Source organism: Siphateles boraxobius, unplaced genomic scaffold (assembly GCF_051911475.1).
Source record: "Siphateles boraxobius isolate OS27281-9 unplaced genomic scaffold, OSU_SipBor_1 46, whole genome shotgun sequence".
In the NCBI taxonomy this organism is placed as follows: Eukaryota; Metazoa; Chordata; class Actinopteri; order Cypriniformes; family Leuciscidae; genus Siphateles; species Siphateles boraxobius.
In genome coordinates, this window is record NW_027509097.1 from 21192925 (window position 1) to 21217349 (window position 24425).

Below are 24425 nucleotides of genomic sequence, written 5' to 3' on the forward strand. Positions count from 1 at the left end.
AGTTTGGGGAGAACCTATCAGAGTATGACCCCGATTGGCCCATAGGTGGCGCTGCAGCAACCAAAAGTACTAAATTGCTCATAACTCCTAGACCGTTTGACTTGGAATCAAGCTTTTTGCACCACTGTGTTCCTTGGCTCAAGACGGACAAGATGTATATCTCGGATTCTCGATTTGAGCAACAAAACATTTGTTATGGCCGATTTTGTCCAAATCCTACTTTTGCGAACTAGTCCCTGGTTTTTTGCCTGATCGGAACCAGACCCGTCTAGGACAATTCTCTGGACAATTCTCTGGACTCTCTAGATCAATAATTATCAAAAAAAGTTGAACTTTGCCCTTTGGTTCACTGTAACAGGGTCGTTTAGAAAAGGGGGCGTGTCAAAATACACTCAAAAGCCTATAAATCATAAATAAAAACTCAGAACTTCACAAAAACTGATGAGCACATGTGTCATGACATGGTGAAGAAGCATGCAGAGTTTCATGGAGATCGGACCATAGGTGGCGCTATAACTGTCAAAAAGGTCGCCTATTATTAGGTGTTCAAGCACGAAGTGCTGAAAACCTATTGTAATTGCTATTTGAAAAAAAAAAAAAACCCTAAAACGCATCGTGCAGCCCAAACCGTAAGGCCTAGAGACTTGAAACCTGGCCAGGTGGTAGGGCCTCAGTTTGGGGAGAACCTATCAGAGTATGACCCCGATTGGCCCATAGGTGGCGCTGCAGCAACCAAAAGTACTAAATTGCTCATAACTCCTAGACCGTTTGACTTGGAATCAAGCTTTTTGCACCACTGTGTTCCTTGGCTCAAGACGGACAAGATGTATATCTCGGATTCTCGATTTGAGCAACAAAACATTTGTTATGGCCGATTTTGTCCAAATCCTACTTTTGCGAACTAGTCCCTGGTTTTTTGCCTGATCGGAACCAGACCCGTCTAGGACAATTCTCTGGACAATTCTCTGGACTCTCTAGATCAATAATTATCAAAAAAAGTTGAACTTTGCCCTTTGGTTCACTGTAACAGGGTCGTTTAGAAAAGGGGGCGTGTCAAAATACACTCAAAAGCCTATAAATCATAAATAAAAACTCAGAACTTCACAAAAACTGATGAGCACATGTGTCATGACATGGTGAAGAAGCATGCAGAGTTTCATGGAGATCGGACCATAGGTGGCGCTATAACTGTCAAAAAGGTCGCCTATTATTAGGTGTTCAAGCACGAAGTGCTGAAAACCTATTGTAATTGCTATTTGAAAAAAAAAAAAAAAACTAAAACGCATCGTGCAGCCCAAACCGTAAGGCCTAGAGACTTGAAACCTGGCCAGGTGGTAGGGCCTCAGTTTGGGGAGAACCTATCAGAGTATGACCCCGATTGGCCCATAGGTGGCGCTGCAGCAACCAAAAGTACTAAATTGCTCATAACTCCTAGACCGTTTGACTTGGAATCAAGCTTTTTGCACCACTGTGTTCCTTGGCTCAAGACGGACAAGATGTATATCTCGGATTCTCGATTTGAGCAACAAAACATTTGTTATGGCCGATTTTGTCCAAATCCTACTTTTGCGAACTAGTCCCTGGTTTTTTGCCTGATCGGAACCAGACCCGTCTAGGACAATTCTCTGGACAATTCTCTGGACTCTCTAGATCAATAATTATCAAAAAAAGTTGAACTTTGCCCTTTGGTTCACTGTAACAGGGTCGTTTAGAAAAGGGGGCGTGTCAAAATACACTCAAAAGCCTATAAATCATAAATAAAAACTCAGAACTTCACAAAAACTGATGAGCACATGTGTCATGACATGGTGAAGAAGCATGCAGAGTTTCATGGAGATCGGACCATAGGTGGCGCTATAACTGTCAAAAAGGTCGCCTATTATTAGGTGTTCAAGCACGAAGTGCTGAAAACCTATTGTAATTGCTATTTGAAAAAAAAAAAAAACCTAAAACGCATCGTGCAGCCCAAACCGTAAGGCCTAGAGACTTGAAACCTGGCCAGGTGGTAGGGCCTCAGTTTGGGGAGAACCTATCAGAGTATGACCCCGATTGGCCCATAGGTGGCGCTGCAGCAACCAAAAGTACTAAATTGCTCATAACTCCTAGACCGTTTGACTTGGAATCAAGCATTTTGCACCACTGTGTTCCTTGGCTCAGACGGACAAGATGTATATCTCGGATTCTCGATTTGAGCAACAAAAAATTTGTTATGGCCGATTTTGTCCAAATCCTACTTTTGCGAACTAGTCCCTGGTTTTTTGCCTGATCGGAACCAGACCCGTCTAGGACAATTCTCTGGACAATTCTCTGGACTCTCTAGATCAATAATTATCAAAAAAAGTTGAACTTTGCCCTTTGGTTCACTGTAACAGGGTCGTTTAGAAAAGGGGGCGTGTCAAAATACACTCAAAAGCCTATAAATCATAAATAAAAACTCAGAACTTCACAAAAACTGATGAGCACATGTGTCATGACATGGTGAAGAAGCATGCAGAGTTTCATGGAGATCGGACCATAGGTGGCGCTATAACTGTCAAAAAGGTCGCCTATTATTAGGTGTTCAAGCACGAAGTGCTGAAAACCTATTGTAATTGCTATTTGAAAAAAAAAAAAAAAACTAAAACGCATCGTGCAGCCCAAACCGTAAGGCCTAGAGACTTGAAACCTGGCCAGGTGGTAGGGCCTCAGTTTGGGGAGAACCTATCAGAGTATGACCCCGATTGGCCCATAGGTGGCGCTGCAGCAACCAAAAGTACTAAATTGCTCATAACTCCTAGACCGTTTGACTTGGAATCAAGCTTTTTGCACCACTGTGTTCCTTGGCTCAAGACGGACAAGATGTATATCTCGGATTCTCGATTTGAGCAACAAAACATTTGTTATGGCCGATTTTGTCCAAATCCTACTTTTGCGAACTAGTCCCTGGTTTTTTGCCTGATCGGAACCAGACCCGTCTAGGACAATTCTCTGGACAATTCTCTGGACTCTCTAGATCAATAATTATCAAAAAAAGTTGAACTTTGCCCTTTGGTTCACTGTAACAGGGTCGTTTAGAAAAGGGGGCGTGTCAAAATACACTCAAAAGCCTATAAATCATAAATAAAAACTCAGAACTTCACAAAAACTGATGAGCACATGTGTCATGACATGGTGAAGAAGCATGCAGAGTTTCATGGAGATCGGACCATAGGTGGCGCTATAACTGTCAAAAAGGTCGCCTATTATTAGGTGTTCAAGCACGAAGTGCTGAAAACCTATTGTAATTGCTATTTGAAAAAAAAAAAAAACCCTAAAACGCATCGTGCAGCCCAAACCGTAAGGCCTAGAGACTTGAAACCTGGCCAGGTGGTAGGGCCTCAGTTTGGGGAGAACCTATCAGAGTATGACCCCGATTGGCCCATAGGTGGCGCTGCAGCAACCAAAAGTACTAAATTGCTCATAACTCCTAGACCGTTTGACTTGGAATCAAGCTTTTTGCACCACTGTGTTCCTTGGCTCAAGACGGACAAGATGTATATCTCGGATTCTCGATTTGAGCAACAAAACATTTGTTATGGCCGATTTTGTCCAAATCCTACTTTTGCGAACTAGTCCCTGGTTTTTTGCCTGATCGGAACCAGACCCGTCTAGGACAATTCTCTGGACAATTCTCTGGACTCTCTAGATCAATAATTATCAAAAAAAGTTGAACTTTGCCCTTTGGTTCACTGTAACAGGGTCGTTTAGAAAAGGGGGCGTGTCAAAATACACTCAAAAGCCTATAAATCATAAATAAAAACTCAGAACTTCACAAAAACTGATGAGCACATGTGTCATGACATGGTGAAGAAGCATGCAGAGTTTCATGGAGATCGGACCATAGGTGGCGCTATAACTGTCAAAAAGGTCGCCTATTATTAGGTGTTCAAGCACGAAGTGCTGAAAACCTATTGTAATTGCTATTTGAAAAAAAAAAAAAACCCTAAAACGCATCGTGCAGCCCAAACCGTAAGGCCTAGAGACTTGAAACCTGGCCAGGTGGTAGGGCCTCAGTTTGGGGAGAACCTATCAGAGTATGACCCCGATTGGCCCATAGGTGGCGCTGCAGCAACCAAAAGTACTAAATTGCTCATAACTCCTAGACCGTTTGACTTGGAATCAAGCTTTTTGCACCACTGTGTTCCTTGGCTCAAGACGGACAAGATGTATATCTCGGATTCTCGATTTGAGCAACAAAACATTTGTTATGGCCGATTTTGTCCAAATCCTACTTTTGCGAACTAGTCCCTGGTTTTTTGCCTGATCGGAACCAGACCCGTCTAGGACAATTCTCTGGACAATTCTCTGGACTCTCTAGATCAATAATTATCAAAAAAAGTTGAACTTTGCCCTTTGGTTCACTGTAACAGGGTCGTTTAGAAAAGGGGGCGTGTCAAAATACACTCAAAAGCCTATAAATCATAAATAAAAACTCAGAACTTCACAAAAACTGATGAGCACATGTGTCATGACATGGTGAAGAAGCATGCAGAGTTTCATGGAGATCGGACCATAGGTGGCGCTATAACTGTCAAAAAGGTCGCCTATTATTAGGTGTTCAAGCACGAAGTGCTGAAAACCTATTGTAATTGCTATTTGAAAAAAAAAAAAAAAACTAAAACGCATCGTGCAGCCCAAACCGTAAGGCCTAGAGACTTGAAACCTGGCCAGGTGGTAGGGCCTCAGTTTGGGGAGAACCTATCAGAGTATGACCCCGATTGGCCCATAGGTGGCGCTGCAGCAACCAAAAGTACTAAATTGCTCATAACTCCTAGACCGTTTGACTTGGAATCAAGCTTTTTGCACCACTGTGTTCCTTGGCTCAAGACGGACAAGATGTATATCTCGGATTCTCGATTTGAGCAACAAAACATTTGTTATGGCCGATTTTGTCCAAATCCTACTTTTGCGAACTAGTCCCTGGTTTTTTGCCTGATCGGAACCAGACCCGTCTAGGACAATTCTCTGGACAATTCTCTGGACTCTCTAGATCAATAATTATCAAAAAAAGTTGAACTTTGCCCTTTGGTTCACTGTAACAGGGTCGTTTAGAAAAGGGGGCGTGTCAAAATACACTCAAAAGCCTATAAATCATAAATAAAAACTCAGAACTTCACAAAAACTGATGAGCACATGTGTCATGACATGGTGAAGAAGCATGCAGAGTTTCATGGAGATCGGACCATAGGTGGCGCTATAACTGTCAAAAAGGTCGCCTATTATTAGGTGTTCAAGCACGAAGTGCTGAAAACCTATTGTAATTGCTATTTGAAAAAAAAAAAAAAAACCTAAAACGCATCGTGCAGCCCAAACCGTAAGGCCTAGAGACTTGAAACCTGGCCAGGTGGTAGGGCCTCAGTTTGGGGAGAACCTATCAGAGTATGACCCCGATTGGCCCATAGGTGGCGCTGCAGCAACCAAAAGTACTAAATTGCTCATAACTCCTAGACCGTTTGACTTGGAATCAAGCATTTTGCACCACTGTGTTCCTTGGCTCAAGACGGACAAGATGTATATCTCGGATTCTCGATTTGAGCAACAAAACATTTGTTATGGCCGATTTTGTCCAAATCCTACTTTTGCGAACTAGTCCCTGGTTTTTTGCCTGATCGGAACCAGACCCGTCTAGGACAATTCTCTGGACAATTCTCTGGACTCTCTAGATCAATAATTATCAAAAAAAGTTGAACTTTGCCCTTTGGTTCACTGTAACAGGGTCGTTTAGAAAAGGGGGCGTGTCAAAATACACTCAAAAGCCTATAAATCATAAATAAAAACTCAGAACTTCACAAAAACTGATGAGCACATGTGTCATGACATGGTGAAGAAGCATGCAGAGTTTCATGGAGATCGGACCATAGGTGGCGCTATAACTGTCAAAAAGGTCGCCTATTATTAGGTGTTCAAGCACGAAGTGCTGAAAACCTATTGTAATTGCTATTTGAAAAAAAAAAAAAACCCTAAAACGCATCGTGCAGCCCAAACCGTAAGGCCTAGAGACTTGAAACCTGGCCAGGTGGTAGGGCCTCAGTTTGGGGAGAACCTATCAGAGTATGACCCCGATTGGCCCATAGGTGGCGCTGCAGCAACCAAAAGTACTAAATTGCTCATAACTCCTAGACCGTTTGACTTGGAATCAAGCTTTTTGCACCACTGTGTTCCTTGGCTCAAGACGGACAAGATGTATATCTCGGATTCTCGATTTGAGCAACAAAACATTTGTTATGGCCGATTTTGTCCAAATCCTACTTTTGCGAACTAGTCCCTGGTTTTTTGCCTGATCGGAACCAGACCCGTCTAGGACAATTCTCTGGACAATTCTCTGGACTCTCTAGATCAATAATTATCAAAAAAAGTTGAACTTTGCCCTTTGGTTCACTGTAACAGGGTCGTTTAGAAAAGGGGGCGTGTCAAAATACACTCAAAAGCCTATAAATCATAAATAAAAACTCAGAACTTCACAAAAACTGATGAGCACATGTGTCATGACATGGTGAAGAAGCATGCAGAGTTTCATGGAGATCGGACCATAGGTGGCGCTATAACTGTCAAAAAGGTCGCCTATTATTAGGTGTTCAAGCACGAAGTGCTGAAAACCTATTGTAATTGCTATTTGAAAAAAAAAAAAAACCCTAAAACGCATCGTGCAGCCCAAACCGTAAGGCCTAGAGACTTGAAACCTGGCCAGGTGGTAGGGCCTCAGTTTGGGGAGAACCTATCAGAGTATGACCCCGATTGGCCCATAGGTGGCGCTGCAGCAACCAAAAGTACTAAATTGCTCATAACTCCTAGACCGTTTGACTTGGAATCAAGCTTTTTGCACCACTGTGTTCCTTGGCTCAAGACGGACAAGATGTATATCTCGGATTCTCGATTTGAGCAACAAAACATTTGTTATGGCCGATTTTGTCCAAATCCTACTTTTGCGAACTAGTCCCTGGTTTTTTGCCTGATCGGAACCAGACCCGTCTAGGACAATTCTCTGGACAATTCTCTGGACTCTCTAGATCAATAATTATCAAAAAAAGTTGAACTTTGCCCTTTGGTTCACTGTAACAGGGTCGTTTAGAAAAGGGGGCGTGTCAAAATACACTCAAAAGCCTATAAATCATAAATAAAAACTCAGAACTTCACAAAAACTGATGAGCACATGTGTCATGACATGGTGAAGAAGCATGCAGAGTTTCATGGAGATCGGACCATAGGTGGCGCTATAACTGTCAAAAAGGTCGCCTATTATTAGGTGTTCAAGCACGAAGTGCTGAAAACCTATTGTAATTGCTATTTGAAAAAAAAAAAAAAAACCTAAAACGCATCGTGCAGCCCAAACCGTAAGGCCTAGAGACTTGAAACCTGGCCAGGTGGTAGGGCCTCAGTTTGGGGAGAACCTATCAGAGTATGACCCCGATTGGCCCATAGGTGGCGCTGCAGCAACCAAAAGTACTAAATTGCTCATAACTCCTAGACCGTTTGACTTGGAATCAAGCATTTTGCACCACTGTGTTCCTTGGCTCAAGACGGACAAGATGTATATCTCGGATTCTCGATTTGAGCAACAAAACATTTGTTATGGCCGATTTTGTCCAAATCCTACTTTTGCGAACTAGTCCCTGGTTTTTTGCCTGATCGGAACCAGACCCGTCTAGGACAATTCTCTGGACAATTCTCTGGACTCTCTAGATCAATAATTATCAAAAAAAGTTGAACTTTGCCCTTTGGTTCACTGTAACAGGGTCGTTTAGAAAAGGGGGCGTGTCAAAATACACTCAAAAGCCTATAAATCATAAATAAAAACTCAGAACTTCACAAAAACTGATGAGCACATGTGTCATGACATGGTGAAGAAGCATGCAGAGTTTCATGGAGATCGGACCATAGGTGGCGCTATAACTGTCAAAAAGGTCGCCTATTATTAGGTGTTCAAGCACGAAGTGCTGAAAACCTATTGTAATTGCTATTTGAAAAAAAAAAAAAAACTAAAACGCATCGTGCAGCCCAAACCGTAAGGCCTAGAGACTTGAAACCTGGCCAGGTGGTAGGGCCTCAGTTTGGGGAGAACCTATCAGAGTATGACCCCGATTGGCCCATAGGTGGCGCTGCAGCAACCAAAAGTACTAAATTGCTCATAACTCCTAGACCGTTTGACTTGGAATCAAGCATTTTGCACCACTGTGTTCCTTGGCTCAGACGGACAAGATGTATATCTCGGATTCTCGATTTGAGCAACAAAAAATTTGTTATGGCCGATTTTGTCCAAATCCTACTTTTGCGAACTAGTCCCTGGTTTTTTGCCTGATCGGAACCAGACCCGTCAAGGACAATTCTCTGGACAATTCTCTGGACTCTCTAGATCAATAATTATCAAAAAAAGTTGAACTTTGCCCTTTGGTTCACTGTAACAGGGTCGTTTAGAAAAGGGGGCGTGTCAAAATACACTCAAAAGCCTATAAATCATAAATAAAAACTCAGAACTTCACAAAAACTGATGAGCACATGTGTCATGACATGGTGAAGAAGCATGCAGAGTTTCATGGAGATCGGACCATAGGTGGCGCTATAACTGTCAAAAAGGTCGCCTATTATTAGGTGTTCAAGCACGAAGTGCTGAAAACCTATTGTAATTGCTATTTGAAAAAAAAAAAAAAAACCTAAAACGCATCGTGCAGCCCAAACCGTAAGGCCTAGAGACTTGAAACCTGGCCAGGTGGTAGGGCCTCAGTTTGGGGAGAACCTATCAGAGTATGACCCCGATTGGCCCATAGGTGGCGCTGCAGCAACCAAAAGTACTAAATTGCTCATAACTCCTAGACCGTTTGACTTGGAATCAAGCATTTTGCACCACTGTGTTCCTTGGCTCAGACGGACAAGATGTATATCTCGGATTCTCGATTTGAGCAACAAAACATTTGTTATGGCCGATTTTGTCCAAATCCTACTTTTGCGAACTAGTCCCTGGTTTTTTGCCTGATCGGAACCAGACCCGTCTAGGACAATTCTCTGGACAATTCTCTGGACTCTCTAGATCAATAATTATCAAAAAAAGTTGAACTTTGCCCTTTGGTTCACTGTAACAGGGTCGTTTAGAAAAGGGGGCGTGTCAAAATACACTCAAAAGCCTATAAATCATAAATAAAAACTCAGAACTTCACAAAAACTGATGAGCACATGTGTCATGACATGGTGAAGAAGCATGCAGAGTTTCATGGAGATCGGACCATAGGTGGCGCTATAACTGTCAAAAAGGTCGCCTATTATTAGGTGTTCAAGCACGAAGTGCTGAAAACCTATTGTAATTGCTATTTGAAAAAAAAAAAAAAAACCTAAAACGCATCGTGCAGCCCAAACCGTAAGGCCTAGAGACTTGAAACCTGGCCAGGTGGTAGGGCCTCAGTTTGGGGAGAACCTATCAGAGTATGACCCCGATTGGCCCATAGGTGGCGCTGCAGCAACCAAAAGTACTAAATTGCTCATAACTCCTAGACCGTTTGACTTGGAATCAAGCATTTTGCACCACTGTGTTCCTTGGCTCAAGACGGACAAGATGTATATCTCGGATTCTCGATTTGAGCAACAAAACATTTGTTATGGCCGATTTTGTCCAAATCCTACTTTTGCGAACTAGTCCCTGGTTTTTTGCCTGATCGGAACCAGACCCGTCTAGGACAATTCTCTGGACAATTCTCTGGACTCTCTAGATCAATAATTATCAAAAAAAGTTGAACTTTGCCCTTTGGTTCACTGTAACAGGGTCGTTTAGAAAAGGGGGCGTGTCAAAATACACTCAAAAGCCTATAAATCATAAATAAAAACTCAGAACTTCACAAAAACTGATGAGCACATGTGTCATGACATGGTGAAGAAGCATGCAGAGTTTCATGGAGATCGGACCATAGGTGGCGCTATAACTGTCAAAAAGGTCGCCTATTATTAGGTGTTCAAGCACGAAGTGCTGAAAACCTATTGTAATTGCTATTTGAAAAAAAAAAAAAAACTAAAACGCATCGTGCAGCCCAAACCGTAAGGCCTAGAGACTTGAAACCTGGCCAGGTGGTAGGGCCTCAGTTTGGGGAGAACCTATCAGAGTATGACCCCGATTGGCCCATAGGTGGCGCTGCAGCAACCAAAAGTACTAAATTGCTCATAACTCCTAGACCGTTTGACTTGGAATCAAGCATTTTGCACCACTGTGTTCCTTGGCTCAGACGGACAAGATGTATATCTCGGATTCTCGATTTGAGCAACAAAAAATTTGTTATGGCCGATTTTGTCCAAATCCTACTTTTGCGAACTAGTCCCTGGTTTTTTGCCTGATCGGAACCAGACCCGTCAAGGACAATTCTCTGGACAATTCTCTGGACTCTCTAGATCAATAATTATCAAAAAAAGTTGAACTTTGCCCTTTGGTTCACTGTAACAGGGTCGTTTAGAAAAGGGGGCGTGTCAAAATACACTCAAAAGCCTATAAATCATAAATAAAAACTCAGAACTTCACAAAAACTGATGAGCACATGTGTCATGACATGGTGAAGAAGCATGCAGAGTTTCATGGAGATCGGACCATAGGTGGCGCTATAACTGTCAAAAAGGTCGCCTATTATTAGGTGTTCAAGCACGAAGTGCTGAAAACCTATTGTAATTGCTATTTGAAAAAAAAAAAAAAAACCTAAAACGCATCGTGCAGCCCAAACCGTAAGGCCTAGAGACTTGAAACCTGGCCAGGTGGTAGGGCCTCAGTTTGGGGAGAACCTATCAGAGTATGACCCCGATTGGCCCATAGGTGGCGCTGCAGCAACCAAAAGTACTAAATTGCTCATAACTCCTAGACCGTTTGACTTGGAATCAAGCATTTTGCACCACTGTGTTCCTTGGCTCAAGACGGACAAGATGTATATCTCGGATTCTCGATTTGAGCAACAAAACATTTGTTATGGCCGATTTTGTCCAAATCCTACTTTTGCGAACTAGTCCCTGGTTTTTTGCCTGATCGGAACCAGACCCGTCTAGGACAATTCTCTGGACAATTCTCTGGACTCTCTAGATCAATAATTATCAAAAAAAGTTGAACTTTGCCCTTTGGTTCACTGTAACAGGGTCGTTTAGAAAAGGGGGCGTGTCAAAATACACTCAAAAGCCTATAAATCATAAATAAAAACTCAGAACTTCACAAAAACTGATGAGCACATGTGTCATGACATGGTGAAGAAGCATGCAGAGTTTCATGGAGATCGGACCATAGGTGGCGCTATAACTGTCAAAAAGGTCGCCTATTATTAGGTGTTCAAGCACGAAGTGCTGAAAACCTATTGTAATTGCTATTTGAAAAAAAAAAAAAAACTAAAACGCATCGTGCAGCCCAAACCGTAAGGCCTAGAGACTTGAAACCTGGCCAGGTGGTAGGGCCTCAGTTTGGGGAGAACCTATCAGAGTATGACCCCGATTGGCCCATAGGTGGCGCTGCAGCAACCAAAAGTACTAAATTGCTCATAACTCCTAGACCGTTTGACTTGGAATCAAGCATTTTGCACCACTGTGTTCCTTGGCTCAGACGGACAAGATGTATATCTCGGATTCTCGATTTGAGCAACAAAAAATTTGTTATGGCCGATTTTGTCCAAATCCTACTTTTGCGAACTAGTCCCTGGTTTTTTGCCTGATCGGAACCAGACCCGTCAAGGACAATTCTCTGGACAATTCTCTGGACTCTCTAGATCAATAATTATCAAAAAAAGTTGAACTTTGCCCTTTGGTTCACTGTAACAGGGTCGTTTAGAAAAGGGGGCGTGTCAAAATACACTCAAAAGCCTATAAATCATAAATAAAAACTCAGAACTTCACAAAAACTGATGAGCACATGTGTCATGACATGGTGAAGAAGCATGCAGAGTTTCATGGAGATCGGACCATAGGTGGCGCTATAACTGTCAAAAAGGTCGCCTATTATTAGGTGTTCAAGCACGAAGTGCTGAAAACCTATTGTAATTGCTATTTGAAAAAAAAAAAAAAAACCTAAAACGCATCGTGCAGCCCAAACCGTAAGGCCTAGAGACTTGAAACCTGGCCAGGTGGTAGGGCCTCAGTTTGGGGAGAACCTATCAGAGTATGACCCCGATTGGCCCATAGGTGGCGCTGCAGCAACCAAAAGTACTAAATTGCTCATAACTCCTAGACCGTTTGACTTGGAATCAAGCATTTTGCACCACTGTGTTCCTTGGCTCAAGACGGACAAGATGTATATCTCGGATTCTCGATTTGAGCAACAAAAAATTTGTTATGGCCGATTTTGTCCAAATCCTACTTTTGCGAACTAGTCCCTGGTTTTTTGCCTGATCGGAACCAGACCCGTCTAGGACAATTCTCTGGACAATTCTCTGGACTCTCTAGATCAATAATTATCAAAAAAAGTTGAACTTTGCCCTTTGGTTCACTGTAACAGGGTCGTTTAGAAAAGGGGGCGTGTCAAAATACACTCAAAAGCCTATAAATCATAAATAAAAACTCAGAACTTCACAAAAACTGATGAGCACATGTGCCATGACATGGTGAAGAAGCATGCAGAGTTTCATGGAGATCGGACCATAGGTGGCGCTATAACTGTCAAAAAGGTCGCCTATTATTAGGTGTTCAAGCACGAAGTGCTGAAAACCTATTGTAATTGCTATTTGAAAAAAAAAAAAAAACTAAAACGCATCGTGCAGCCCAAACCGTAAGGCCTAGAGACTTGAAACCTGGCCAGGTGGTAGGGCCTCAGTTTGGGGAGAACCTATCAGAGTATGACCCCGATTGGCCCATAGGTGGCGCTGCAGCAACCAAAAGTACTAAATTGCTCATAACTCCTAGACCGTTTGACTTGGAATCAAGCATTTTGCACCACTGTGTTCCTTGGCTCAGACGGACAAGATGTATATCTCGGATTCTCGATTTGAGCAACAAAAAATTTGTTATGGCCGATTTTGTCCAAATCCTACTTTTGCGAACTAGTCCCTGGTTTTTTGCCTGATCGGAACCAGACCCGTCAAGGACAATTCTCTGGACAATTCTCTGGACTCTCTAGATCAATAATTATCAAAAAAAGTTGAACTTTGCCCTTTGGTTCACTGTAACAGGGTCGTTTAGAAAAGGGGGCGTGTCAAAATACACTCAAAAGCCTATAAATCATAAATAAAAACTCAGAACTTCACAAAAACTGATGAGCACATGTGTCATGACATGGTGAAGAAGCATGCAGAGTTTCATGGAGATCGGACCATAGGTGGCGCTATAACTGTCAAAAAGGTCGCCTATTATTAGGTGTTCAAGCACGAAGTGCTGAAAACCTATTGTAATTGCTATTTGAAAAAAAAAAAAAAAACTAAAACGCATCGTGCAGCCCAAACCGTAAGGCCTAGAGACTTGAAACCTGGCCAGGTGGTAGGGCCTCAGTTTGGGGAGAACCTATCAGAGTATGACCCCGATTGGCCCATAGGTGGCGCTGCAGCAACCAAAAGTACTAAATTGTTCATAACTCCTAGACCGTTTGACTTGGAATCAAGCATTTTGCACCACTGTGTTCCTTGGCTCAAGACGGACAAGATGTATATCTCGGATTCTCGATTTGAGCAACAAAAAATTTGTTATGGCCGATTTTGTCCAAATCCTACTTTTGCGAACTAGTCCCTGGTTTTTTGCCTGATCGGAACCAGACCCGTCTAGGACAATTCTCTGGACAATTCTCTGGACTCTCTAGATCAATAATTATCAAAAAAAGTTGAACTTTGCCCTTTGGTTCACTGTAACAGGGTCGTTTAGAAAAGGGGGCGTGTCAAAATACACTCAAAAGCCTATAAATCATAAATAAAAACTCAGAACTTCACAAAAACTGATGAGCACATGTGCCATGACATGGTGAAGAAGCATGCAGAGTTTCATGGAGATCGGACCATAGGTGGCGCTATAACTGTCAAAAAGGTCGCCTATTATTAGGTGTTCAAGCACGAAGTGCTGAAAACCTATTGTAATTGCTATTTGAAAAAAAAAAAAAAACTAAAACGCATCGTGCAGCCCAAACCGTAAGGCCTAGAGACTTGAAACCTGGCCAGGTGGTAGGGCCTCAGTTTGGGGAGAACCTATCAGAGTATGACCCCGATTGGCCCATAGGTGGCGCTGCAGCAACCAAAAGTACTAAATTGCTCATAACTCCTAGACCGTTTGACTTGGAATCAAGCATTTTGCACCACTGTGTTCCTTGGCTCAGACGGACAAGATGTATATCTCGGATTCTCGATTTGAGCAACAAAAAATTTGTTATGGCCGATTTTGTCCAAATCCTACTTTTGCGAACTAGTCCCTGGTTTTTTGCCTGATCGGAACCAGACCCGTCAAGGACAATTCTCTGGACAATTCTCTGGACTCTCTAGATCAATAATTATCAAAAAAAGTTGAACTTTGCCCTTTGGTTCACTGTAACAGGGTCGTTTAGAAAAGGGGGCGTGTCAAAATACACTCAAAAGCCTATAAATCATAAATAAAAACTCAGAACTTCACAAAAACTGATGAGCACATGTGTCATGACATGGTGAAGAAGCATGCAGAGTTTCATGGAGATCGGACCATAGGTGGCGCTATAACTGTCAAAAAGGTCGCCTATTATTAGGTGTTCAAGCACGAAGTGCTGAAAACCTATTGTAATTGCTATTTGAAAAAAAAAAAAAAAACTAAAACGCATCGTGCAGCCCAAACCGTAAGGCCTAGAGACTTGAAACCTGGCCAGGTGGTAGGGCCTCAGTTTGGGGAGAACCTATCAGAGTATGACCCCGATTGGCCCATAGGTGGCGCTGCAGCAACCAAAAGTACTAAATTGCTCATAACTCCTAGACCGTTTGACTTGGAATCAAGCATTTTGCACCACTGTGTTCCTTGGCTCAAGACGGACAAGATGTATATCTCGGATTCTCGATTTGAGCAACAAAAAATTTGTTATGGCCGATTTTGTCCAAATCCTACTTTTGCGAACTAGTCCCTGGTTTTTTGCCTGATCGGAACCAGACCCGTCTAGGACAATTCTCTGGACAATTCTCTGGACTCTCTAGATCAATAATTATCAAAAAAAGTTGAACTTTGCCCTTTGGTTCACTGTAACAGGGTCGTTTAGAAAAGGGGGCGTGTCAAAATACACTCAAAAGCCTATAAATCATAAATAAAAACTCAGAACTTCACAAAAACTGATGAGCACATGTGCCATGACATGGTGAAGAAGCATGCAGAGTTTCATGGAGATCGGACCATAGGTGGCGCTATAACTGTCAAAAAGGTCGCCTATTATTAGGTGTTCAAGCACGAAGTGCTGAAAACCTATTGTAATTGCTATTTGAAAAAAAAAAAAAAACTAAAACGCATCGTGCAGCCCAAACCGTAAGGCCTAGAGACTTGAAACCTGGCCAGGTGGTAGGGCCTCAGTTTGGGGAGAACCTATCAGAGTATGACCCCGATTGGCCCATAGGTGGCGCTGCAGCAACCAAAAGTACTAAATTGCTCATAACTCCTAGACCGTTTGACTTGGAATCAAGCATTTTGCACCACTGTGTTCCTTGGCTCAGACGGACAAGATGTATATCTCGGATTCTCGATTTGAGCAACAAAAAATTTGTTATGGCCGATTTTGTCCAAATCCTACTTTTGCGAACTAGTCCCTGGTTTTTTGCCTGATCGGAACCAGACCCGTCAAGGACAATTCTCTGGACAATTCTCTGGACTCTCTAGATCAATAATTATCAAAAAAAGTTGAACTTTGCCCTTTGGTTCACTGTAACAGGGTCGTTTAGAAAAGGGGGCGTGTCAAAATACACTCAAAAGCCTATAAATCATAAATAAAAACTCAGAACTTCACAAAAACTGATGAGCACATGTGCCATGACATGGTGAAGAAGCATGCAGAGTTTCATGGAGATCGGACCATAGGTGGCGCTATAACTGTCAAAAAGGTCGCCTATTATTAGGTGTTCAAGCACGAAGTGCTGAAAACCTATTGTAATTGCTATTTGAAAAAAAAAAAAAAACTAAAACGCATCGTGCAGCCCAAACCGTAAGGCCTAGAGACTTGAAACCTGGCCAGGTGGTAGGGCCTCAGTTTGGGGAGAACCTATCAGAGTATGACCCCGATTGGCCCATAGGTGGCGCTGCAGCAACCAAAAGTACTAAATTGCTCATAACTCCTAGACCGTTTGACTTGGAATCAAGCATTTTGCACCACTGTGTTCCTTGGCTCAGACGGACAAGATGTATATCTCGGATTCTCGATTTGAGCAACAAAAAATTTGTTATGGCCGATTTTGTCCAAATCCTACTTTTGCGAACTAGTCCCTGGTTTTTTGCCTGATCGGAACCAGACCCGTCAAGGACAATTCTCTGGACAATTCTCTGGACTCTCTAGATCAATAATTATCAAAAAAAGTTGAACTTTGCCCTTTGGTTCACTGTAACAGGGTCGTTTAGAAAAGGGGGCGTGTCAAAATACACTCAAAAGCCTATAAATCATAAATAAAAACTCAGAACTTCACAAAAACTGATGAGCACATGTGTCATGACATGGTGAAGAAGCATGCAGAGTTTCATGGAGATCGGACCATAGGTGGCGCTATAACTGTCAAAAAGGTCGCCTATTATTAGGTGTTCAAGCACGAAGTGCTGAAAACCTATTGTAATTGCTATTTGAAAAAAAAAAAAAAAACCTAAAACGCATCGTGCAGCCCAAACCGTAAGGCCTAGAGACTTGAAACCTGGCCAGGTGGTAGGGCCTCAGTTTGGGGAGAACCTATCAGAGTATGACCCCGATTGGCCCATAGGTGGCGCTGCAGCAACCAAAAGTACTAAATTGCTCATAACTCCTAGACCGTTTGACTTGGAATCAAGCATTTTGCACCACTGTGTTCCTTGGCTCAAGACGGACAAGATGTATATCTCGGATTCTCGATTTGAGCAACAAAACATTTGTTATGGCCGATTTTGTCCAAATCCTACTTTTGCGAACTAGTCCCTGGTTTTTTGCCTGATCGGAACCAGACCCGTCTAGGACAATTCTCTGGACAATTCTCTGGACTCTCTAGATCAATAATTATCAAAAAAAGTTGAACTTTGCCCTTTGGTTCACTGTAACAGGGTCGTTTAGAAAAGGGGGCGTGTCAAAATACACTCAAAAGCCTATAAATCATAAATAAAAACTCAGAACTTCACAAAAACTGATGAGCACATGTGTCATGACATGGTGAAGAAGCATGCAGAGTTTCATGGAGATCGGACCATAGGTGGCGCTATAACTGTCAAAAAGGTCGCCTATTATTAGGTGTTCAAGCACGAAGTGCTGAAAACCTATTGTAATTGCTATTTGAAAAAAAAAAAAAAAACTAAAACGCATCGTGCAGCCCAAACCGTAAGGCCTAGAGACTTGAAACCTGGCCAGGTGGTAGGGCCTCAGTTTGGGGAGAACCTATCAGAGTATGACCCCGATTGGCCCATAGGTGGCGCTGCAGCAACCAAAAGTACTAAATTGCTCATAACTCCTAGACCGTTTGACTTGGAATCAAGCTTTTTGCACCACTGTGTTCCTTGGCTCAAGACGGACAAGATGTATATCTCGGATTCTCGATTTGAGCAACAAAACATTTGTTATGGCCGATTTTGTCCAAATCCTACTTTTGCGAACTAGTCCCTGGTTTTTTGCCTGATCGGAACCAGACCCGTCTAGGACAATTCTCTGGACAATTCTCTGGACTCTCTAGATCAATAATTATCAAAAAAAGTTGAACTTTGCCCTTTGGTTCACTGTAACAGGGTCGTTTAGAAAAGGGGGCGTGTCAAAATACACTCAAAAGCCTATAAATCATAAATAAAAACTCAGAACTTCACAAAAACTGATGAGCACATGTGTCATGACATGGTGAAGAAGCATGCAGAGTTTCATGGAGATCGGACCATAGGTGGCGCTATAACTGTCAAAAAGGTCGCCTATTATTAGGTGTTCAAGCACGAAGTGCTGAAAACCTATTGTAATTGCTATTTGAAAAAAAAAAAAAAAACTAAAACGCATCGTGCAGCCCAAACCGTAAGGCCTAGAGACTTGAAACCTGGCCAGGTGGTAGGGCCTCAGTTTGGGGAGAACCTATCAGAGTATGACCCCGATTGGCCCATAGGTGGCGCTGCAGCAACCAAAAGTACTAAATTGCTCATAACTCCTAGACCGTTTGACTTGGAATCAAGCATTTTGCACCACTGTGTTCCTTGGCTCAAGACGGACAAGATGTATATCTCGGATTCTCGATTTGAGCAACAAAAAATTTGTTATGGCCGATTTTGTCCAAATCCTACTTTTGCGAACTAGTCCCTGGTTTTTTGCCTGATCGGAACCAGACCCGTCTAGGACAATTCTCTGGACAATTCTCTGGACTCTCTAGATCAATAATTATCAAAAAAAGTTGAACTTTGCCCTTTGGTTCACTGTAACAGGGTCGTTTAGAAAAGGGGGCGTGTCAAAATACACTCAAAAGCCTATAAATCATAAATAAAAACTCAGAACTTCACAAAAACTGATGAGCACATGTGCCATGACATGGTGAAGAAGCATGCAGAGTTTCATGGAGATCGGACCATAGGTGGCGCTATAACTGTCAAAAAGGTCGCCTATTATTAGGTGTTCAAGCACGAAGTGCTGAAAACCTATTGTAATTGCTATTTGAAAAAAAAAAAAAAACTAAAACGCATCGTGCAGCCCAAACCGTAAGGCCTAGAGACTTGAAACCTGGCCAGGTGGTAGGGCCTCAGTTTGGGGAGAACCTATCAGAGTATGACCCCGATTGGCCCATAGGTGGCGCTGCAGCAACCAAAAGTACTAAATTGCTCATAACTCCTAGACCGTTTGACTTGGAATCAAGCATTTTGCACCACTGTGTTCCTTGGCTCAGACGGACAAGATGTATATCTCGGATTCTCGATTTGAGCAACAAAAAATTTGTTATGGCCGATTTTGTCCAAATCCTACTTTTGCGAACTAGTCCCTGGTTTTTTGCCTGATCGGAACCAGACCCGTCAAGGACAATTCTCTGGACAATTCTCTGGACTCTCTAGATCAATAATTATCAAAAAAAGTTGAACTTTGCCCTTTGGTTCACTGTAACAGGGTCGTTTAGAAAAGGGGGCGTGTCAAAATACACTCAAAAGCCTATAAATCATAAATAAAAACTCAGAACTTCACAAAAACTGATGAGCACATGTGCCATGACATGGTGAAGAAGCATGCAGAGTTTCATGGAGATCGGACCATAGGTGGCGCTATAACTGTCAAAAAGGTCGCCTATTATTAGGTGTTCAAGCACGAAGTGCTGAAAACCTATTGTAATTGCTATTTGAAAAAAAAAAAAAAACTAAAACGCATCGTGCAGCCCAAACCGTAAGGCCTAGAGACTTGAAACCTGGCCAGGTGGTAGGGCCTCAGTTTGGGGAGAACCTATCAGAGTATGACCCCGATTGGCCCATAGGTGGCGCTGCAGCAACCAAAAGTACTAAATTGCTCATAACTCCTAGACCGTTTGACTTGGAATCAAGCATTTTGCACCACTGTGTTCCTTGGCTCAGACGGACAAGATGTATATCTCGGATTCTCGATTTGAGCAACAAAAAATTTGTTATGGCCGATTTTGTCCAAATCCTACTTTTGCGAACTAGTCCCTGGTTTTTTGCCTGATCGGAACCAGACCCGTCAAGGACAATTCTCTGGACAATTCTCTGGACTCTCTAGATCAATAATTATCAAAAAAAGTTGAACTTTGCCCTTTGGTTCACTGTAACAGGGTCGTTTAGAAAAGGGGGCGTGTCAAAATACACTCAAAAGCCTATAAATCATAAATAAAAACTCAGAACTTCACAAAAACTGATGAGCACATGTGTCATGACATGGTGAAGAAGCATGCAGAGTTTCATGGAGATCGGACCATAGGTGGCGCTATAACTGTCAAAAAGGTCGCCTATTATTAGGTGTTCAAGCACGAAGTGCTGAAAACCTATTGTAATTGCTATTTGAAAAAAAAAAAAAAAACCTAAAACGCATCGTGCAGCCCAAACCGTAAGGCCTAGAGACTTGAAACCTGGCCAGGTGGTAGGGCCTCAGTTTGGGGAGAACCTATCAGAGTATGACCCCGATTGGCCCATAGGTGGCGCTGCAGCAACCAAAAGTACTAAATTGCTCATAACTCCTAGACCGTTTGACTTGGAATCAAGCATTTTGCACCACTGTGTTCCTTGGCTCAAGACGGACAAGATGTATATCTCGGATTCTCGATTTGAGCAACAAAAAATTTGTTATGGCCGATTTTGTCCAAATCCTACTTTTGCGAACTAGTCCCTGTTTTTTTGCCTGATCGGAACCAGACCCGTCTAGGACAATTCTCTGGACAATTCTCTGGACTCTCTAGATCAATAATTATCAAAAAAAGTTGAACTTTGCCCTTTGGTTCACTGTAACAGGGTCGTTTAGAAAAGGGGGCGTGTCAAAATACACTCAAAAGCCTATAAATCATAAATAAAAACTCAGAACTTCACAAAAACTGATGAGCACATGTGCCATGACATGGTGAAGAAGCATGCAGAGTTTCATGGAGATCGGACCATAGGTGGCGCTATAACTGTCAAAAAGGTCGCCTATTATTAGGTGTTCAAGCACGAAGTGCTGAAAACCTATTGTAATTGCTATTTGAAAAAAAAAAAAAAACTAAAACGCATCGTGCAGCCCAAACCGTAAGGCCTAGAGACTTGAAACCTGGCCAGGTGGTAGGGCCTCAGTTTGGGGAGAACCTATCAGAGTATGACCCCGATTGGCCCATAGGTGGCGCTGCAGCAACCAAAAGTACTAAATTGCTCATAACTCCTAGACCGTTTGACTTGGAATCAAGCATTTTGCACCACTGTGTTCCTTGGCTCAGACGGACAAGATGTATATCTCGGATTCTCGATTTGAGCAACAAAAAATTTGTTATGGCCGATTTTGTCCAAATCCTACTTTTGCGAACTAGTCCCTGGTTTTTTGCCTGATCGGAACCAGACCCGTCAAGGACAATTCTCTGGACAATTCTCTGGACTCTCTAGATCAATAATTATCAAAAAAAGTTGAACTTTGCCCTTTGGTTCACTGTAACAGGGTCGTTTAGAAAAGGGGGCGTGTCAAAATACACTCAAAAGCCTATAAATCATAAATAAAAACTCAGAACTTCACAAAAACTGATGAGCACATGTGTCATGACATGGTGAAGAAGCATGCAGAGTTTCATGGAGATCGGACCATAGGTGGCGCTATAACTGTCAAAAAGGTCGCCTATTATTAGGTGTTCAAGCACGAAGTGCTGAAAACCTATTGTAATTGCTATTTGAAAAAAAAAAAAAAAACTAAAACGCATCGTGCAGCCCAAACCGTAAGGCCTAGAGACTTGAAACCTGGCCAGGTGGTAGGGCCTCAGTTTGGGGAGAACCTATCAGAGTATGACCCCGATTGGCCCATAGGTGGCGCTGCAGCAACCAAAAGTACTAAATTGCTCATAACTCCTAGACCGTTTGACTTGGAATCAAGCATTTTGCACCACTGTGTTCCTTGGCTCAAGACGGACAAGATGTATATCTCGGATTCTCGATTTGAGCAACAAAAAATTTGTTATGGCCGATTTTGTCCAAATCCTACTTTTGCGAACTAGTCCCTGGTTTTTTGCCTGATCGGAACCAGACCCGTCTAGGACAATTCTCTGGACAATTCTCTGGACTCTCTAGATCAATAATTATCAAAAAAAGTTGAACTTTGCCCTTTGGTTCACTGTAACAGGGTCGTTTAGAAAAGGGGGCGTGTCAAAATACACTCAAAAGCCTATAAATCATAAATAAAAACTCAGAACTTCACAAAAACTGATGAGCACATGTGCCATGACATGGTGAAGAAGCATGCAGAGTTTCATGGAGATCGGACCATAGGTGGCGCTATAACTGTCAAAAAGGTCGCCTATTATTAGGTGTTCAAGCACGAAGTGCTGAAAACCTATTGTAATTGCTATTTGAAAAAAAAAAAAAAACTAAAACGCATCGTGCAGCCCAAACCGTAAGGCCTAGAGACTTGAAACCTGGCCAGGTGGTAGGGCCTCAGTTTGGGGAGAACCTATCAGAGTATGACCCCGATTGGCCCATAGGTGGCGCTGCAGCAACCAAAAGTACTAAATTGCTCATAACTCCTAGACCGTTTGACTTGGAATCAAGCATTTTGCACCACTGTGTTCCTTGGCTCAGACGGACAAGATGTATATCTCGGATTCTCGATTTGAGCAACAAAAAATTTGTTATGGCCGATTTTGTCCAAATCCTACTTTTGCGAACTAGTCCCTGGTTTTTTGCCTGATCGGAACCAGACCCGTCAAGGACAATTCTCTGGACAATTCTCTGGACTCTCTAGATCAATAATTATCAAAAAAAGTTGAACTTTGCCCTTTGGTTCACTGTAACAGGGTCGTTTAGAAAAGGGGGCGTGTCAAAATACACTCAAAAGCCTATAAATCATAAATAAAAACTCAGAACTTCACAAAAACTGATGAGCACATGTGCCATGACATGGTGAAGAAGCATGCAGAGTTTCATGGAGATCGGACCATAGGTGGCGCTATAACTGTCAAAAAGGTCGCCTATTATTAGGTGTTCAAGCACGAAGTGCTGAAAACCTATTGTAATTGCTATTTGAAAAAAAAAAAAAAACTAAAACGCATCGTGCAGCCCAAACCGTAAGGCCTAGAGACTTGAAACCTGGCCAGGTGGTAGGGCCTCAGTTTGGGGAGAACCTATCAGAGTATGACCCCGATTGGCCCATAGGTGGCGCTGCAGCAACCAAAAGTACTAAATTGCTCATAACTCCTAGACCGTTTGACTTGGAATCAAGCATTTTGCACCACTGTGTTCCTTGGCTCAGACGGACAAGATGTATATCTCGGATTCTCGATTTGAGCAACAAAAAATTTGTTATGGCCGATTTTGTCCAAATCCTACTTTTGCGAACTAGTCCCTGGTTTTTTGCCTGATCGGAACCAGACCCGTCAAGGACAATTCTCTGGACAATTCTCTGGACTCTCTAGATCAATAATTATCAAAAAAAGTTGAACTTTGCCCTTTGGTTCACTGTAACAGGGTCGTTTAGAAAAGGGGGCGTGTCAAAATACACTCAAAAGCCTATAAATCATAAATAAAAACTCAGAACTTCACAAAAACTGATGAGCACATGTGTCATGACATGGTGAAGAAGCATGCAGAGTTTCATGGAGATCGGACCATAGGTGGCGCTATAACTGTCAAAAAGGTCGCCTATTATTAGGTGTTCAAGCACGAAGTGCTGAAAACCTATTGTAATTGCTATTTGAAAAAAAAAAAAAAAACTAAAACGCATCGTGCAGCCCAAACCGTAAGGCCTAGAGACTTGAAACCTGGCCAGGTGGTAGGGCCTCAGTTTGGGGAGAACCTATCAGAGTATGACCCCGATTGGCCCATAGGTGGCGCTGCAGCAACCAAAAGTACTAAATTGCTCATAACTCCTAGACCGTTTGACTTGGAATCAAGCATTTTGCACCACTGTGTTCCTTGGCTCAAGACGGACAAGATGTATATCTCGGATTCTCGATTTGAGCAACAAAAAATTTGTTATGGCCGATTTTGTCCAAATCCTACTTTTGCGAACTAGTCCCTGGTTTTTTGCCTGATCGGAACCAGACCCGTCTAGGACAATTCTCTGGACAATTCTCTGGACTCTCTAGATCAATAATTATCAAAAAAAGTTGAACTTTGCCCTTTGGTTCACTGTAACAGGGTCGTTTAGAAAAGGGGGCGTGTCAAAATACACTCAAAAGCCTATAAATCATAAATAAAAACTCAGAACTTCACAAAAACTGATGAGCACATGTGCCATGACATGGTGAAGAAGCATGCAGAGTTTCATGGAGATCGGACCATAGGTGGCGCTATAACTGTCAAAAAGGTCGCCTATTATTAGGTGTTCAAGCACGAAGTGCTGAAAACCTATTGTAATTGCTATTTGAAAAAAAAAAAAAAACTAAAACGCATCGTGCAGCCCAAACCGTAAGGCCTAGAGACTTGAAACCTGGCCAGGTGGTAGGGCCTCAGTTTGGGGAGAACCTATCAGAGTATGACCCCGATTGGCCCATAGGTGGCGCTGCAGCAACCAAAAGTACTAAATTGCTCATAACTCCTAGACCGTTTGACTTGGAATCAAGCATTTTGCACCACTGTGTTCCTTGGCTCAGACGGACAAGATGTATATCTCGGATTCTCGATTTGAGCAACAAAAAATTTGTTATGGCCGATTTTGTCCAAATCCTACTTTTGCGAACTAGTCCCTGGTTTTTTGCCTGATC